Genomic DNA, 19,548 nt, shown 5'->3' with positions numbered 1-19,548 from the left:
TTTGGCCGAGGAGCTTGTAGAAAAAATGCTTTGAAAAGGTTCTGACGATCCCAGCTGAGCCGTGCGATCATCAAAGGCTTTTTTTTTTTTTTACTTTTAAAGCATTTTTTCGGCCGAAGAAAAAAATACTTTTAAAAATAAAAAAAACTTCTGATGATCGTGCAGCTCAGCTGGGCATGGGAGGGGGGTGGTGGTCAGGGATTTTTGCTACCGGTTCTCCGAACCACCCGCCACCATCGCTACCAGATCGGGCGATCCGGTTCAAACCGGGAGCCTTTCACCCCTGATTCAGAGTTACAATGGCTCTGAAAAAAGTGACTTTATGACCGTTTTTCACACTTGGGTCATGTGATCAAAATTCGGAAACTTGGCAACTGGTTCATGTGTATGACAGTTGCAGTATCCAGGGGTCATGTGATTCGGTTCCGCGACCTTCTGACAAGCAAAGTCAATGGGGAAGCCAGATTCACTTAACAACCATGTTACTAATTTAATAATGGCAGTGATTCACTTAACAATTCGTGCCAATTATGGCAGGAAAGTTCATAAAATGGGGAAAACCTCACTTAACAAATGTTTTGGTTAGCAACATAAATTTTGGGTTTCATTGTGGTCGTAAGTCGAGGGCTACCTGTACTTTCCACCAGCCCTGGCCATCTCTATGCTTCAATACAGGGAGTCTTCGACTTATGGCCAAATTTTACGTTGCTAAGCGAGATATTTGTTACGTGAGTTTTGCTCCATTTGTTGTGACCAAGGCCCAAGTAGTGATTAGTAAACACAATTCAGTCCTCAACAAGCTTATTTTATTAAAACAGCTGAGAATTAATTCATTCTCAGCTTCGTCCAAAACAAAATTCTTAATAACCAGTCTGTGGGCCTTATCACAAATCTTTGATGTTTTTGGCAACCTGCCAAAGGCTTTTTTTTTGGCAAAAACTCCACAAAGTTCGAGAGACGCTGACCAGAAGCACAGAAATCAACATTGCTTTTCTACAAAGAACCCAACGGCTCTTTTAAGCCTTATGGGAGTGGCCAATCATCTCCTGGCCTTACTCCCAAGTTGTCCTTTTTGCTTCAGCTGCTCTTGCTTTCTGGCAGCTCTTCTCATGCATGCATTAGGAACAGGTTCCGCCTGTTCCTCTGCCTCTCTGCTGTCTGCCTCTGGAGGCTCCGGAGTCTGCACATCCCTCCCAGATGGTCCTGGCCCCATCTCTGCCTCCGACGCAGAGTCTGGGCCTTCCCTTTACTCCAGGACTGGCTCATTGTCCTTCCCAGGCTCCTCACTATCCGACTCCGCTGCCAGGTCTGCAGACTGCTGGTGGACCCCAACACCATTTTACGACTTTTCTTGCCACATTTGTTAAGTGAATCACTTCCACGGTTGTTAAGTGAATCCATCTTGCCCGTTGACTTTGCTTGTCAGAAGGTTGGAAAAGGGGACGACGTTGACCCCAGGACACGCCAACCATCACAGATCCATGCCAGTTGCCAAGTGTTTTAATTTTGGGGATGCTGCAGGGTTCGCAAGTGTGAACCACGGTCACAAGTCACCTTTTTCCAGTGCTGTCGTAACTTTGAACGGTCACTAAATGAACCATTGTAAGTTGAGGACTCCCTGTATTTTGGGAATGAGGGGATTTGGGGGCCCACTTTTGCATTAACTCATTTTACTTGGACTTGCTTTTCCACAGATTTTTTTGTACCCCTGAGTTTTGGGTTTCCGAGTCTCCAGTTCCCGAAGGGTTTTGGTTAGAAAGGGAGGAAGCGAGAAGAAAAAAATGGATGTACCTTAAACGCAACTGTGCAAATAGCAGGATTCTCATCTGCATAAATCTGCATAAAAATGTATCCAGTAGTGCTGCTGCATTAGCGGTTCATTAATATGCAACGAGAAGCTTATTTGCACTTCGTGGAAAAGTAATAGTAGCTGGGGTGACTGTTTTCTTGTCGAAAGAACGATAAAACTCTTTCTTTCTTTCATCCACGCAAGTGATGGAGACTAGGGAGCTGAGCCTTTTAATAGCTGGGGTTCCTTTTTCTGGGTGGGGATCATAATTTAAAGTTTTTATGTGTAGGCTGCTGCACTGTCCATTTAAGCACATTTAGTCTAATGAATGGCATAAGACCCCGGCGATTACGTTGGGGGAATGGGCTAATTTACTGCATCCCCTTTTTCGTGAGACCATTTATGGGGGGTCATTTTTCATGAACTGGTGGAGTCACTTAAATCATCGTATTTCATACCAAGCATTGATGGTTACCAAGCAGTGGGGATTGTAAAAATAAAAGAGAGCTGCCTGGAGGTTTTAACTAATCTTGACTAGAGCTAGAAAATCTTTCTGGGCGAGGAAATGGGCTGCAGCTCACGTGCTCAGAATTGTGTGAAGGCAATTGTGGATTATTTAAGCTCATAATCAGCTTTCCTTCCTTCCTTCCTTCCTTCCTTCCTTCCTTCCTTCCTTCCTTCCTTCCTTCCTTCCTTCCTTCCTCATCTCTTTCCTTCCTTCATCCTCCTCATTTCCTTCCTCCTCTTCCCTCTTTCCTTCCTCATCTCCTTCTTTCTTTCTTTTCCCTTCTTTTCCTCAACTCCTTCCTTCCTCCATTCCTTCTCTTCCCACCTTCTCATTTCCTCCCTTTCTTCCTTTTCTTCCATCCTCCTCATTTCCTTCCTTCCTTCCTTCCTTCCTTCCTTCCTCTTCCTTCTCTTCCTCATCTCCTTCCTTCCTTCCTTCCTTCCTTCTTCCTTCCTTCCTTCCTCATCTCTTTCCTTCCTTCATCCTCCTCATTTCCTTCCTCCTCTTCCCCTTTCCTTCCTCATCTCCTTCCTTCTTTCTTTTCCTTCTTTTTCCTCAACTCCTTCCTTCCTCCATTCCTTCTCTTCCCACCTTCTCATTTCCTCCTTTTCTTCCTTTTCTTCCTTTTCTTCCATCCTCCTCCTCATTTCCTTCCTTCCTTCCTTCCTTCCTTCCTTCCTTCCTTCCTTCCTTCCTTCCTTCCTTCCTTCCTTCCTTCCTTCCTTCCTTCCCTTCTCTTCCTCATCTCCTTCCTTCCTTCCTTCCCTTCTCTTCCTCATCTCCTTCCTTACTCTCTCCCCCCCTCCCTCCCTTTCCTGTCTATGCCTTTGTTGTAAGATCTTTTTTTGACCCCTCCAGATGCATCTGGAGGGAATCCCATTTCTTTCTATCTGGTTTCCCATTCAGAATTTTAAACACACCTCCCCTTCTTTCTTCCCGGTTTATTTTTCTTACACCCAGAATACCGCAAAAGCTGATTTGATGGCGAGAGGCTGAATTTTCTGGCTGAATGTATTTTTCTTCCTTTTGCTTTTGTTAAGCTTTTGTTTCCGTCTGACTGCCATTTGCCACCGCTAAAATCCACCGAGGCAGCGGTGCACAACTAATCAAAAGGGGGAAAAAAAAGAAGAAGAAAAAAGAACAACAATAGAACGAAGCCGCTGAGAAATGCGAAAGGCCAAACTGAACAATCAGGGCTAGATATGTTTCCTCAAAACAAGGAGATTGTGGAAATCAAAGAGAAGATAAAGAATGCAATTCATTCTACGGACAGTCCTTGACCTGCAACCATAGCCACATGATCAAAATTCAGGTGACTGGCAACTGGCATGTGGTCTATGACTGTTGCAACATCCAAGGTCACGTGATCACCATTTGTGACCTTCCCAGCTGCCTTTCCCCAAGCAAAGTCAACGGGAGAAGAATAGAATAGAATAGAATAGAATTTTTTATTGGCCAAGTGTGATTGGACACACAAGGAATTTGTCTTGGTGCATATGCTCTCAGTGTACATAAAAGAAAAGATATGTTCATCAAGGTACAACAACAACCACATGACTCGCTTAATAGCTGCAGTCATTGGCTTCAACAACCATGCCAAAGAAGTGCCCCCCAAAAAATCGGATGTGGCTCACTTCACAACTGCCTTGCTTAGCAATGAAAATTCTGGCCACAACAATGCTCGTAAGTCAAGGACTACCGGTAGATATTCCAGAATTCCAATCCAACTGTTGTTGTAACTGCAGTTCCAATACATCTAGACCAGGGGTCACCAACCTTTCGGACCTCAGGGACCACTAAATTCATAATTTTAAATCCCGTGGACCACTAATATGATCTGCTTGATGACCGGCTGGGTGGGTGTGGCTAGGTAGTCAGGTGACTGGGTGGCCATGACCAACTTGATGTCATTCACATCGAGGGGCACCTCACCGGCCTCTACTCACCCGTCCCCTCCTACCCACTTCTCCCCTGCCTGCCCGGGCTCCTTAGGGCTCCAACAGGAAGCAGTTGTTGGAGCTAAGCAGCCACCATGAGAAAGAGTTGGCAAAAACAGCTGGCTCCGTTCAAATTGGAATTGACCAAGAAGGAGGCTCAGCAGAAGCACCTCACTGAGGACTAGGAGCATAGGCTTTCCAAGCAGAGGGAAGACCTGCAGGAGTGCAAGGCCAGGTACCAGCGCCTCAGCAGGCTGAGATGATCAGCCGGTTCCAAGCCATGAGGCAGTCCCACTGGAACAAGGCCCTCCAGCTCTTCGCCACCAGCGGCACTTCCCTCCAGCCTTCACCCAAAGTCCTGCAGACCCCAACCCACACAAAAAGACCCTGAATGGGGAGACTCTCTGCAGCAACACAAGCCTTCATTGCACGTATCCAGTCCAGGGGCCATAGTTTGAGGACCCCTGATTTAGTGCAATATAAAAAATGCAAATAATTTTTCTGGAGACCACCAAAATTTTCTCACGGACCACCAGTGGTCCACAGACCACCAGTTCGTGACCACTGATCTAGACAGCGTCAAGCTGGAGAACTTTGTTGCAAAGAGAGGCTGTTCCAAGATTTGGTGGCAACACACAAGAAGACACTGCGCACTATCTTCAGCTAGTGCAGTTCGCAACTGTGTGATCTTTGTTCCTTTTCATACCTGTCTCCACATGGACCAGTTAGTAACAGTGGAGAGTTTTCAGTAATGGAAATGGAACAAGGAGAGATTCAACCAAGAACTAAAGAGAAATTTTCTAACAGTGAGAACAATCAACCAATGGAACAGAAGTTGCTTTTGGAAGTTGTGGGAGCTTCATCACTGGAGGCTTTCAAGAAGAGACTGGACTGCCGTCTGTCAGAAATGGTCTGGGGTCTCCTGCTTGGGGCGTGGGCTTCGGGGGGTGGGGTTGGACTAGATGACTTACAAGGTGCCTTCCAACTCTGTTCATCTGAATCTGAATCTGAGATTTCCACTTCTCCCTGTTTAGGTGTCCTGAGAGGCCTTCCTTATTCTAATTTAGCGACCAGTCAGGTGTTTGTACTAGCGGTGGACGGTTGATCTCAACTTCTGGTACTTGGGGGTATTTATTTATTTATATCCCAGCTTTGTTTGTTTTTTTTTTGTTTACATTTATACCCCGCCCTTCTCCGAAGACTCAGGGCGGCTTACAGTGTATAAGGCAATAGTCTCATTCTATTTGTATATTTTTACAAAGTCAACTTATTGCCCCCCCAACAATCTGGGTCCTCATTTTACCTACCTTATAAAGGATGGAAGGCTGAGTCAACCTTGGGCCGGGCTTGAACCTGCAGTAATTGCAGGCTTTGTGTTCTTAATAACAGGCTTTACCAGCCTGAGCTATTCCGGCCCCTATTTTGCAAATAACTCAATCTATCCAACACATCTTTCTCCTCCTACTTTCCCTACTTTCCAGAACAACTAGACACAAGAACAGTTTGTTCCCAAAAGCCATCACTCTGCTAAACAAATAATTCCCTCAACACTGTCAAACTATTTACTAAATCTGCACTACTATTAATCTTCTCATAGTTCCCATCACCAATCTCTTTCCACTTATGACTGTATGACTGTAACTTTGTTGTTGGCAATCCTTATGATTTACATTGATATATTGACCGTCAATTGTGTTGTAAATGTTGTACCTTGATGTACATATCTTTTCTTTTATGTACACTGAGAGCATATGCACCAAGACAAATTCCTTGTGTGTCCAATCACACTTGGCCAATAAAAAATTCTATTCTATTCTACAACAGCCCTGTGAGGTGGGTCGGGCTCAAAGAGAGGGACTGGCTCAAAATCACCCAGCCAGTTTTCATGCCTAAGGTAGGACTAGAACTCCCAGTCTCCTGGTTTCCTTGGTCCAAAGTCACCAGCTATCTTTCACGCCTAAAATGGGACTAGAATTTACAGACTCCTGGTGACTGGCCAAAAGGTACCCAGCTAGCATTCACGCTTAAGGTAGGACTAGAACTCATATTCTCCTGGTGATTGGCTCAAAGTCACCCAACCAACTTTCATTTCTAAGGCGGGACTAGAACTCTCAGTTTCCTGGTTTCCTTGGCCCAAAGTCACCCACCTGGCTTTCGTGCTTAAACTGGGACTGGAATTTACTGTCTCCTGATGATTAGAATAGAATAGAATAGGATTTATTGGCCAAGTGTGATTGGACACACAAGGAATTTGTCTTGGTGCATATGCTCTCAGTGTACATAAAAGAAAAGATACGTTCATCAAGGTACAACATTTACAACACAAATGATGGTCAATATATCAATATAAATCATAAGGATTGCCAGCAACAAAGTTACAGTCATACAGTCATAAGTGGAAAGAGATTGGTGATGGGAACGATGAGAAGATTAATAGTAGTGCAGATTTAGTAAATAGTTTGAAAGTGTTGAGGGAATTATTTGTTTAGCAGAGTGATGGCCTTCGGGAAAAAACTGTTCTTGTGTCTAGTTGTTCTGGTGTGCAGTGCTCTATAGCGTCGTTTTGAGGGTAGGAGTTGAAACAGTTTATGTCCAGGATGCGAGGGATCTGCAAATATTTTCACGGCCCTCTTCTTGATTCGTGCAGTATACAGGTCCTCAATGGAAGGCAGGTTGGTAGCAATTATTTTTTCTGCAGTTCTAATTATCCTCTGAAGTCTGTGTCTGTCTAGTTGGGTTGCAGAACCAAACCAGATTATTATTAAATTATTTATTATTATTAAAAAAATTAGCCCAAAGTCACCCAGTTGGCTTTCATGCCTAAAATGGGACTAGAATTCATTGTGTCCTGGTGACTGGCCTATAGTTACCTAACTGGCTTTCACACCTAAGGTAGGACTAGAACTCACATTCTCTCGGTAATTGGCCTGAAGACACCCAACCACTTTTCACGCATAAACAGGGACTAGAATGCACCATATCCTGCTCATTGGTTTCAAGTCACCCAGCTGGCTTTCATGCCTAAGGCAGAACTAGAACTCAGAGTCTCATGGTGATTGGCCCAAAGTCACCCAGCTGGCCTTCGTGCCTAAGCTGGGAATAGAACTCACAGTTTCCCAGTTTCTAGCACGATGGCTTCACTGTTAGACCCAAACCGACTCTTCCCTTGTCTATCCCTGGCACCAGATCAGACAGCTCTGATGGCATCCCAGCTCACCCATGCTCCAACCCTTCCAGGCTGGCACGTGCATAAAGTTGCCCAAGAGGAGCCCACACAAAGTGGGGTGACGGCCTGCCAGCAGCCGAAAATGCCACGTGCCAAGGGCATCAGATGCCTCCAGCAAAGAGAGCCAAGCTATGTTGGAAAGCGAAGAAACAAAGAGAGAGAAAAAAATCCAGTTACCATTCTTTCCTTTCTGGGGATTTGTCATGCTCCTGCAAAGATGGCACCTCGCCATCAAATAGCTCCCATGGGGAGATTTGTGGTGCCCGGTGGTTTTTTGGTTTTTTTTCCCCCTGATGTATCTCCCAAATGTTAGGCTCTCTATACAGAGGAATGTTATCACACTGGCAAACAGCTTGGCAGACTCCTGGCAGCTCTCTATGGGAATAGCCCAGCTGGGATGGTAGAATTTAGTGCCACTTTATAATGCCTTGGTAAGGCCACACTTGGAATACTGCATTCAGTTTTGGTCGCCGCGATGTAAAAAAGATATTGAGACTCTAGAAAGAGTGCAGAGAAGAGCAACAAAGATAATTAGGGGACTGGAGGCTAAAACATATGAAGAACGGTTGCAGGAACTGAGTATGTCTAGTTTGATGAAAAGAAGGACTAGGGGAGACATGATAGCAGTTGTCCAATATCTCAGGGGCTGCCACAAAGAAGAGGGAGTCAAACTATTCTCCAAAGCACCTGAAGGCAGAGCAAGAAGAAATGGGTGGAAACTGATCAAGGAAAGAAGCAACTTAGAACTAAGGAGAAATTTCCTGACAGTTAGAACAATTAATAAGTGGAACGACTTGCCTGCAGAAATTGTGAATGCTCCAACACTGGAAATTTTTAAGAAAATGTTGGATAACCATCTGACTGAGATTGTGTAGGGTTTCCTGCCTGGGCAGTGGGTTGGACTAGAAGGCCTCCAAGGTCCCTTCCAACTTTGTTGTTATATTATATTAATTTCAGTAATTAACCCCAAAAGATGTTACGGACAATTGTAAGCAGAAATCGCCCTGTTTTCCCCATTAGGGGACAGCCTTGTTAAGAATCTAAATTCTTAGTGATAGCAATAGCATTTTTAGGCTTCTGCAGAGAGTCCTCGACTTACAACATTTTTATTTGACATGATAGCAATGTTCCAATCAGAGGTGGTATTCAGCAGGTTCTGACCGGTTCTAGACAACTGGTAGCGGAAATTTTGAATAGTTCAGAGAACCAGTAGTAAAAATTTTGACTGGCCCTGCCCCCGTCTATTCTCTGCCTCCGGAATCCCAGCTGATTGGGAGGAAATGGGGATTTTGCAGTATCCTTCCCCTGGAGTGGGGTGGGAATGGGGATTTTACAGTATCCTGTCCCTGCCACGCCCACCAAGCCATGCCACACCCACCAAGCCATGCCATGCCACACCCACTAAGCCAAGCTTACAGAACGGGTAGTAAAAAAAATTTGAATCCCACCACTGGTTCCAGTATCTCAGGGGTTGCCACAAAGAAGAGGGAGTCAAGCTATTCTCCAAAGCGCCTGAGGGCAGGACAAGAAGCAATGGGTGGAAACTAATCAAGGAGAGAAGCAACTTAGAACTTAGGAGAAATTTCCTGAGAGTTAGAACAATCAATCAGTGGAGCAACTTGCCTCCGGAAGTTGTGAATGCTCCAACGCTGGAAGTTTTTAGGAAGAGTTTGGACAAACAACTAGATGACCTCCAAGGTCCCTTCTAACTGTGTTATTCTGCTCTATTCTATTTAGTGACCGTTCAAAGTTACAACGGCACTGAAAAATGTAAGTTATGATCATTTTTCACACTTACTACCGCTGCAGCATTCCCATGGCCAGGTGATCAAAAATTAGATGCTTGGCACAGTGGTGGGTTTCAAATTTTTTTACTACCGGTTTTGTGGTTGTGGCTTGGTGGGCGTGGCTTGGTGGGCATGGCTTGGTGGGCGTGGCTTGGTGTGTATGGCAGGGGAAGGTTACTGCAAAATCCCCATTTCCTCCCAATCAGCTGGGAGTTGGGAGGCAGAGAATAGATGGGGGTGGGGCCAGTCAGAATTTTTACTATTGGTTCTCCAAACTACTCAAAATTTCCGCTACCAGTTCTCCAGAACTGGTCAGAACCTGCTGAAACTCACTTCTGGCTTGGCAACTGGCATGTATTTATGACGGTTGCAGTATCCCGGGGTCATGTGATCACATATTGCAATCTTCTGACAAGCAAAGCCAACGGGGAAGTCAGCTTCACTTAACAACCCCGTTACTAACTGAACAACTGCAGTGATTCACTTAACAACTGTGGCAAGGAAAGTTTTAAAATGGGGCAAAACTCATTTCACAACTCTCTTGTTTAGGCACAAAAATTTGGGGCTCAATTGTGGCCATAATTTGAGGATTACCTGTATACAGTATATTAAGCTTAGTCCAAAAGTTTAAACATATTTAAATATTTTTGGAGGCATACTTTGGCATCAGCCATTGGTGGCGCAGTGGTTAGAATGCCATATTTCAGGCTAATTCTTCTGACTGCCGACTGCCAGCAGTTCGGCAGTTCGAATCTCAGCAGGCTCAGGGTTGACTCAGCCTTCCATCCTTCTGAGGTCAGGAAAATGAGGACCCAGATTGTTGGGGGCAATAGGTTGACTCTGTAAATGCCTTAGAGAGGTATGCGAAGCACTGTGAAGCAGTATATAAGTCTACATGCTATTGCTATTGCTACATCTATCATTGTCCCGAAGGTACTTTTTTCAAGAGGCAACTGGAGTTTCTTGTTTTTTTATTTGAAGACTGAGCTGAAGAAGCTTTTTGGATGAGAAGCAAAATGTCTTCAAAAAAAAAAAACCCCAAGAAAGTCCACTTGCCTCTTGAAAAAGCACAGTGGTGGTATTCAGCCGGTTCTATCCGGTTCAGGTGAACCTGTAGCGGCGGCAGTGGGAGGCTCTGCCTACCCGCCCGGATGTCATCATGTCCCGTTTTTGATGCTCTGCGCATGCGCGTTCACATTTGCGAACCGCTAGCGAATAGCACCTCTGAAAAAGCACCTTTGGGACAACCATGACCTGGATGACCGAGAATCTCCATAGACATATATCTATCATTGTAAACATCCTCTTTGTCGTGTCCCACTCCTCCTCTGATGGCCAGGTCTGGGAAGTCTGTATCAAGCGTGGCCACGAAGCCTCTGCAGCTTTGCCAAATTCCTGTCAGAGTTCTCAGGGCAGGCAGGAATCCAAAGTGTGACTTCAGCAACCAGATGAGACTTTGCCTGACTCAAGGAATGCCAAAAAGCAGATCCTTTATATAGGCCATGGGGTGTGGCTCCATGACTCAGCACTTATCCAGGCCTGCCCCTCCCTTCCTTTTGCTGACGTCGCCTCTCCATTCTCCGGAAGTGGGGATCTGTCCACTTTTCGTCTTCCTGCTCAGCTGGCTGGCAATTCTAGCTCGTGGCTGGCTTAATGCTCGCATGCTATAGGAGGGAGGTTTGTTTGCTCAGTCTGTCCGGGCATGGTGCCAGAGCTGGGGGCTGGAGGCATGCCAGGCCATTCTTCTTCACTATCAGTCTCTGGCTGAGATAGCAGGAGACGGGAGGGGCCTGGCTGCAGAGAGGAGGGCGGGCGAGGCACAACACTCTTTAATTTGATGATGACTGATGATGATTTGAACCACACAGTCAGCCAAATATTTAGACTGGACTTGGTGCTTTTAGGCATCTCTCAAGAACCCAAGGTAGGCAGATGTTCTTGCTTGATGGATGTAACACAGGATGTAAGCTCCGTAAATCTGCCTTTGGCAACTGACTGACGGGAACTTTTGTCAATTTCAAGCGATACGCCACTTGTTTTGAGATTCAAATTCAGACAGTTCCATAGCGATTAAAATGAACATTATTTTTTTGCTTTCAGAGTTGATTGGTGACTAATTTGGATGATTGACTGACTGACTGATTGATTGATTCCCCATCCAATTGGAATTGGGGAGGGGGAAAGAAAGTCTTATGAGTTTTGATACAGCCTTTTCAGGATGTCAAGTAAATAAATAATGACTCAAAATGTACCCAGACAAGTGATGATTCTGCTGAGTTGAATTCAGGGAAGGCATCAACCACTGTGAACCAACGCAGAGCCTTTTTTGGGAAATGTTATCAAAGGTTTACATAAAGGCACCGGCGTAATGTAAGCTGACATCTGCCACCAACCTGGTTTCCAATTATATGATCAGCTTTTATTTGTTGGCAACATTCATCTTTGAGCTTTCTTTGCTCCTTTTCTAAGAATCCGCCTCGATTTTTAAAAAAATGTTACTTTTGTCACTCGATTTAAATTCTCAAAGAAAGGACATACAACTGGAGACAGGTCTCTTTAGAGAAAAATGGAGGCAAGGAAGAAAGGGGGGAAAAATCCCTTTGTATTTGCAAAAATAAAAATACTTAAATGAGCCGCGGCGGCACAGTGGTTAGAGTGCAGTACTGCAGGCAATTTGGCAGTTTGAATCTCACCAGGCTCAAGGTTGACTCAGCCTTCCATCCTTCCGAGGTGGGTAAAATGAGGACCCAGATTGTTGGGGGGCAATTGCTGTGACCCAGGCCCAAGTAGGTAGCAGTAAACTCAGTCAGTTCAAAAACAACCAAACTTTATTAGAACAGCTGAGAATTAACTCATTCTCAGTGTTTTTAAACACAGATTTTTAAAAGGTTTTTAATTTTTGTGCTATGTGTATAATTGTGTTTTTATCTGGTTGTAAACCGCCCTGAGTCCTTTGGGAGAAGGGCGGTATAGAAATTAAATAAATAAATAAATAAATAAATAAATAAATAATAGTGTAGTCCGAACTAAATCAAAGCAAATTCTTCATAACACAGTTCTTCAGTTTTATACCAATCATGGTCTAATTAGGCAAACTGCCAAAGGCTTTTCTTGGCAAAAGTTCAAAAGTAGAAGATGCCGACAAGAAATAAATGCAGCAAGACAAGGCTATCAGCGTTGTTTTCTGGAAAAGAGCCCAAATGCCGTTGCTGGTTTTTTAAGCCTAATGGGAGGGCCAATCATCTCTTGGCCCTATTTCTGAGTCATCCTCTTTGCTTGAGCTGCTCTTGCCTTCTGGCAGTTCTTCTCATGCGTGCATTAGGAACAGGCTCCTCCTGTTCCTCTGCCTCACTACTGTCAGCCTCTGGAGGCTCTGGAATCCGCACCTCACTCCCCGATGGCCCTGGCAACACCTCAGCCTCCAACGCAGAGCCCTCATCCAGGCATTTCCCAGCCTCCAGGATTGGCCCATGTTCTTCCTCAGCCTCATCGCTGTCCAACTCCATTGCCAGCTCCGCAGGCTGCTGGCAGACCACAACAACAATATGCTGACTCTGTAAAACTGCTTAGAGAGGTCTGTAAGCAGGGTTGGGCTGCAGGAGGTTCACAGGGATTCTGGAGAACATCTAGCTAAGATTCTGTGCAGTTCGGAGAACCCCCAAATCCCACTCCTGGCTGGCCTCACCCACCCTGCCCCTCCCCTCCCAGGAGTCCCCATGCAGCCTGTTTTGGATGCAGGTAAGGGCGCACACAGCGGCTCAGGGAGGGCAAAAAATGGGCGTACCGGAAGTTCGGGAAGGCCAGAAATGGAGCCCTGGGAGGCTGTTTCCATCCTCACGGAGGCTCAAGCCCGAGGAGGGCAAAAACATGCCCCCCACCGTGGTGCAGGAGGCTGACTAGGCCACACTCACCATGGCCATGCCCACCCAGCAACCGGGCACAGAACCCCTTACTAAAATTTTTGAAGCCCACCTCTGGTTGTAAAGCACTGTAAAGTACAATAGCGGGTTGCCCCCGGTTCCGACCAGTTCTATAGAACCGGTAGTAAAACCAGCAGGAGGCTCCGCCCACTGACCTAAACATCATCAAAACTCTTCTGTGCATGCTCAGAAGAGTGTGCGCATGTGCGAGCAGAGCACACGTGGGGACGATGCAAACCAGTAGTAAAGGTAAGTAGAACCCACCCCTGGTAAAGTAGTATATAAGTCTAAGTGCTATTGCTATTGCTACACCTACAGCTGACTTACAGTAATTTGTTTAGCGACTTGTTTGACGTTAGAACAGCGTTGAAAATAGTGACTGACGACTGATACTTGCACTTATGACTGTGGCAGCCTTCTTACAGTCAAGTGATCAAAATTTGGGTTGGTTGGAAACCACCATGCATTTGTAACAATTGAAGCGCCCCAGGGTCACATGATCACAATTTGTGACCTTCCCAGCCAGTTTCTGACATGCAAAGTTGTGGGGAGGGAAGGGGCGGAGAGGGGGAGATGCTGGATTCACTTAATGACCACGTGATTCAGTTAACAGCTGCAGCAAGTGGCTTAACGAGCGGGCCAAAGAGGTTGTAAAAAGGGATGTGAGACTCATTTAGCAGCCTCCTTGCTTAACAATGGAAAGTCTGGGGCCCATTGTGGTAAATAAGTTGAGGACTACCTGTGTGGTGTAAGCCCTTTGTATTTATGTATTTGGTATGCCCCAAAGCGTATCGACCTTCAAAAATTCATTTCTGGAGACTGTGGCCAGCAACTTTGACCGTGAAACCAGTAATTTCTACGGGTCCTTCATTTTAATTGCAAAGTAAATGTGGTACAATCTACTTTATTGTATTTCAAAACAGATTTCAGCCCTCCTGTGCTTGGAGTTCTCCCTCCCCTTTGTAAACAGGGCTAATTCAGGGTTATCTATCACACAAGCGCCCCAACCTGGCTTCCAAGTGTGTTGGGCCATATCCTCCACTTAACACCAGGTAATATTATTGTATGGCTGTAATATTATTATTATTATTATTATTATTATTATTATTATTATTATTATTATTATTATTATTATTATTATTATTATTATTATTATTATTATTATTATTATTATTATTATTATTATTATTATTATTATCCTTTCCAGCTTCTTTACTACCCCCTCTTATTGGCATCATTATTATGATTATTATTTTGTTGCTTTGCATGTACACTTCCTTGTGTGTAAAATCACACTTGGCCAATAAAGAATTCTCTGCTCTGCTCTCCTCTCCTCTTCTTCCTTCCCCTTCCCTCTTCTCTTCTCTTCTCTTCTCTCCTCTCCTCTCCTCTCCTCTCCTCTCCTCTCCTCTTCTTCCTTCCCCTTCCCTCTTCTCTTCTCTCCTCTCCTCTCCTCCTCTCTTCTCCTCTTCTTCCTTCCTTCCCTCTTCTCTCTCTCTCTCTCTCTCCTCTCCTCTCCTCTCCTCCTCCTCTCCTCTCCTCCTCTCCTCTCCTCTCCTTCTTCCTTCCTCTTCTCTTCTCTCTTCTCTCTTCTCCTCTCCTCTCTCTCTCTTCTCCTCTCTTCCTTCCTTCCTCTCTCTCTTCTCTCCTCTCCTCTCCTCTCCTTCTTCCTTCCCTTCCTCTCTCTCTCTTCTTCTCTTCTCTCTCTCTCTTCTCTTCTCTCTCCTCTCTCTCTCCTCTCTTCCTTCCCTTCCTCTCCTCCTCTCCTCTCCTCTCCTCTCCTCTCCTCTCCTCTTCTTCCTTCCCCTTCCCTCTTCTCTTCTCTTCTCTTCTCTTCTCTTCTCTTCTCTTCTCTTCTCTTCTCTTCTCTTCTCTTCTCCCCTCCCCTCCCCTCTCCTCTCCTCCCATTCCATTCCATTCCATTCCATTCCGGCACAGTGGTTAGTGCGGGGTTACTGGGGCTTACTCTTCCCACTGCCAGGAGTTCGATTCTCATTGGCTCAAGGTTGACTCAGCATTCCATCCTTCCCAGGTTGCTAAAATGAGGACCCAGATTGTTGCGAGGTGGGGGGGGGGGAGTTGCCGACTCAGTAAACTGCTTAGAGAGGGCTGTAAAGCACTATGAAGCAGTATATACGTGCTATTGCTATTCCACTCCATTCCATTAGAGACACATCGGTCAAGGATGATTGGCTTGGAGTCCAGCTCACATCCTGGACATAAACTGTTTCAACTCCTACCCTCAAAACGATGCTATAGAGCACTGCACACCAGAACAACTAGACACAAGAACAGTTTTTCCCCGAAGGCCATCACTCTGCTAAACAAATAATTCCTTCAACACTGTCAAACTATTTACTAAATCTGCACTACTATTAATCTTCTCATCGTTCCCATCACCAATCTCCTTCCACTTATGACTGTATGACTGTAACTTTGTTGCTGGCAATCCTTATGATTTATATTGATATATTGACCATCAATTGTGTTGTAAATGTTGTACCTTGATGAACGTATCTTTTCTTTTATGCACACTGAGAGCATATGCACCAAGACAAATTCCTTGTGTGTCCAACCACACTTGGCCAATAAAAATTATATTCTATTCTATTCTTCTATTCTTCTCCCCAGGATCCCAGGGAAGATGCAGTAGAACTGCAGCTCAGAGAAAGATGCAGGCTTGTTCTAGAGCACACCCCTCTATTTTCTTTGTTTTTAAGTCTGCAGTGGGACCCCAGAAATAAAGAACGAAGAGCTCTTAAAGCTTAGACGCAGAATTTTGACATCTGCAGCCATGCCACAGTATTCTTACGGTTCTCAACAAAACCATTAGGTTTTCTAATGTTTGTCCCTCTCTCGCAAGATGCCGCTCCGAGATTTTGAGCCATTTGAGCCTCAATCCGTGGCAGGTGAGAGAGAAACAGAAGTACAGAAAATAACAGAAAATTGGAGGAAAATGGAGCCAGGCACCTGAAGTGTTGATGCCAGCTTAGAAAAGCGGGAGGGGGGGGGACACCAAAAACAACAACCAAGAGAACAAAAATGATGAAGATTGAGCAATTCTGTCTTCTAGGCCCTGGTTCTTGCTTGTCCTCTGCTTGAAGGCAGGTTGAATTGTAAGTATCGATCAGTGCCATCTGTGGGGAGATAGAGGACCTGTCTTCTTCTTCTTCTTTTTTAAAAAAATGAGATTGTCAAGCTGCCTGGAATTCTTTTGCCTGCACAGTAGATCAGAACAAAACTCCCGGCCTGCATTTTCCTATAAAGTCTCTTAAGATTCATTAAACTTTGCAGGAAATGAAATAAATGGGCAGTTGGTACCATGTTTTCCTGAAAATAAGACCCTGTATTATATTTTTTTGAACCCCGAAATAAACACTTGGCTTTATTTTCAGGGAGGTCTAATGTCAGGGTTCCAAGGAACACCCCCAGTGAAATAAAGGTCTGAGGCTTGATGTTCCTCAAAGTTCCAATTTATTAGAGATGTCATGTTGGCACATCTGGGAAAACCCGAAACTGAAAGCTTCCAGTTGACAGTTCACAGCCCTGCCCCACACCCACAAGTTCATCACATTGTCCAATCAATTCTTCACACTCAATTGGAAACAATCTTTAGGCAATCTCCATCAGACGCAGGCAAAAATCCTTGAATACGGAATGTTGTTATGACTAACTTTCTACCGCTCCAACAACAACTCTCTCCCAACTTCCCCAGCTAAAATATGTGGCAGTTAAGAAGCAAAAAGAAAATTGCCTTCCAAAACTGACATCTTATTATTTTGGGACGTATGCGCAAGATGGGGCTCCTCTTGCCATCTTACCTGATTTCCAGCTCTGTCTCCCTAACCCTAACCAGAGGAAATGGTGGGACTGGCTGTGCATGCGTTTAAATATTTTTGGGGAGGCCTTCTTTTGGGGGAGGGCTTCTTTTCAGGGAAACATGGTAGGTGCAGATACAATGCAAAAAAAAAAAAGTAGATTAAAAATGCAGGTAGATCTTGACTTAAAACCACAGCTCAGCCCAAAATTTGTGTTGCTAAGCGAGACAGTGGCTCGGCATGAATTTGATGATTAGGGGACTGAAGGCTAAAAAATATGGATGGTTGCAAGAATTGGGAATGTCTAGTTTAATGAAAAGGAGTAGTAGGGGATGACATGATAGAAGTGTTCTGATATTTAAGGGGTTGCCAGAAAGAAGTGGGAGTCAAGCTATTCTCCAAAGCACCTGAAGGCAGGACAAGAAGCAACGTACGGAAACTAAACAAGGAGAGAAGTGACTTAGAACTAAGGAGAAATTTCCTGACAGTGAGAACAATTTACAATTTAGGGTCTCCTGCTTGAGCAAGGGGTTGGACTAGAAGATCTCTAATGCCTTCCAATTTATTCTATTTATCAAAAAGAGATCTAACTTAGAACTAAGGAAAAATTTCCTGACAATGAGAACAATCAATCAGTGCAGGGGTCTGCAAACTTGGCTCTTTTAAGACTTGTGGACTTCAACTCCCAGAGTTAAAGTCCACAAGTCTTAAAAGAGCCAAGTTTGCAGACCCCTGAATCAGTGGAACGACTTGCCTCCAGAAGTTGTGAGTGCTCCAACACTGGAGGTTTTAAAGATGAGATTGGACAACCATTTGTCTGAAATGGATCTCCTGCTTGAGCAGGGGGTTGGACTAGAAGACCTCCGAGGTCCCTCCCGGCTCTGGTTTTTCTATTATTCTGAAAATGTAATGAAACTCTCAAGATTTTGTTCCTTTGCTGAGCGTCAAATGGTGAATTTCAGATGATGGATGCGCTTATTTATCCACTCCGTGGCTCTGTCAAATTTCCTTACATTTCTGGTTAAGCCCTTGTTCTCGGTTACTGAGGCCTCTGTTTTCCTTGCTCCCGAAGCCCACGGACTCTACGCACCATCCAAAATGAAGTTGTGTATTTTTGCGTGAGGGGGAGGGGAAAAAAAAATCAAGCTGTAATTTTATCCACTTCATATATCAAATGTGACAAGCACAGGCTTTGGAGCCAAAGTTCAAGTGTTGATGTGCAAGATTGCCGAAGATGATGTATGAAGAGCAGAAGCCACCGTGTTTCGGTTTCTGCTTTTTATGCTCGGCAATAGAAAATAAAAATAGAGAGAAAAAGGAGCATTCGTTAAAGGGAAGAGTTTAGCTGTTGGGAGGTAGCACCAATTCGGACTTGGGTGGAATGACATACACAGGGCTGTGTGTGTGTGCGTGTGTGTGGGGGGATGGGGGGATGAATATATTGCTTTGTTTGTGTTTGTGTGTGTGTGTAATTAATATACAGTCTTGTGTGTGTGTGTGTGTTTGTGTGTGTAGAATATACGGCTTTGGGTGTAGGTGTGTATTGGATATATAGCTTTGTGTGTACGTGTAATGAATATACAGGTTTGTATATGTGTGTGTGTGTGTGTAATGAATATACAGCTTTGGGTGTGGGTGTGTATTGGATATATAGCTTTGTTTGTGTTTGTGTGTGTGTGTGTAATGAATATACAGGTTTATATACGAGCGTGTGTTTGTGTGTGGAATAAATTTACAGCTTTGGGTGTGCTTGTGTGTACATATAATGAATATACAAGTTTGTATGTGTGTGTGTGGAATGAATATACAGCTTTGTGCACGTTTGTGTGTGTGTGTGTTAGGGTAGAGAATAGTGGCATATGTGTGTGTTTGATGAATGTACAAGGTTGTATGTGCTTGTGTGTGTATGGAATGAATATACAGGTTTCTGAGTTTGTGTGTGAGGGTGGAGTATAGTAGCACATGTGTGTGCAATTAATATGCAAGTTTGTATGTGTGTGTAATGAATATACAGCTTTGGGTGTGTGTGTATACTGAATATATAGCTTTGTTTCTCTCTGTGTGTGTGTGTGTGGAATTAATATACAGGTTTGTATGTGTGTGTGTGCAATGAATATACAACTTTGTGTGTGTGAGAGGGTGGAGTATAGTGACATATATGCATGTAATGAATATGCAGCTTTGTGTGTATGCATTTGTATGTGAGGGTGGAATATAGTGGCATATGTGTGTGCATAATGAATATACACATTTGTGAGGAGGTGGGTGTAAGTGGAGTATATAAGTGTGTGTGTGTTTGTGTGTGTAGAATGAAAATACAAGGTGGTGTGCATGTGTGGGGAGGTGATGAATATACAGGACCCATGTTCTGTCCTCCCTCGCCTCCGTCCGAACAAGGGCTTAATTAGCTGGCACTATCAGCTCTGGCAGCAGAATAGCAAACGTCTGCCAAGTTCTCTGGTATCTCCCTCGACGCTGGTGAGTCACTTCAGCTCTCAGTTAATCAGTTGATTTGCCTACTACGAAGAGACGCAGCAGTGCTCACTGCCTTTATATCCTGTGG

This window comes from Ahaetulla prasina, chromosome 3 (genome assembly GCF_028640845.1).
Source record: "Ahaetulla prasina isolate Xishuangbanna chromosome 3, ASM2864084v1, whole genome shotgun sequence".
In the NCBI taxonomy this organism is placed as follows: Eukaryota; Metazoa; Chordata; class Lepidosauria; order Squamata; family Colubridae; genus Ahaetulla; species Ahaetulla prasina.
This window is presented reverse-complemented; position numbering follows the sequence as displayed.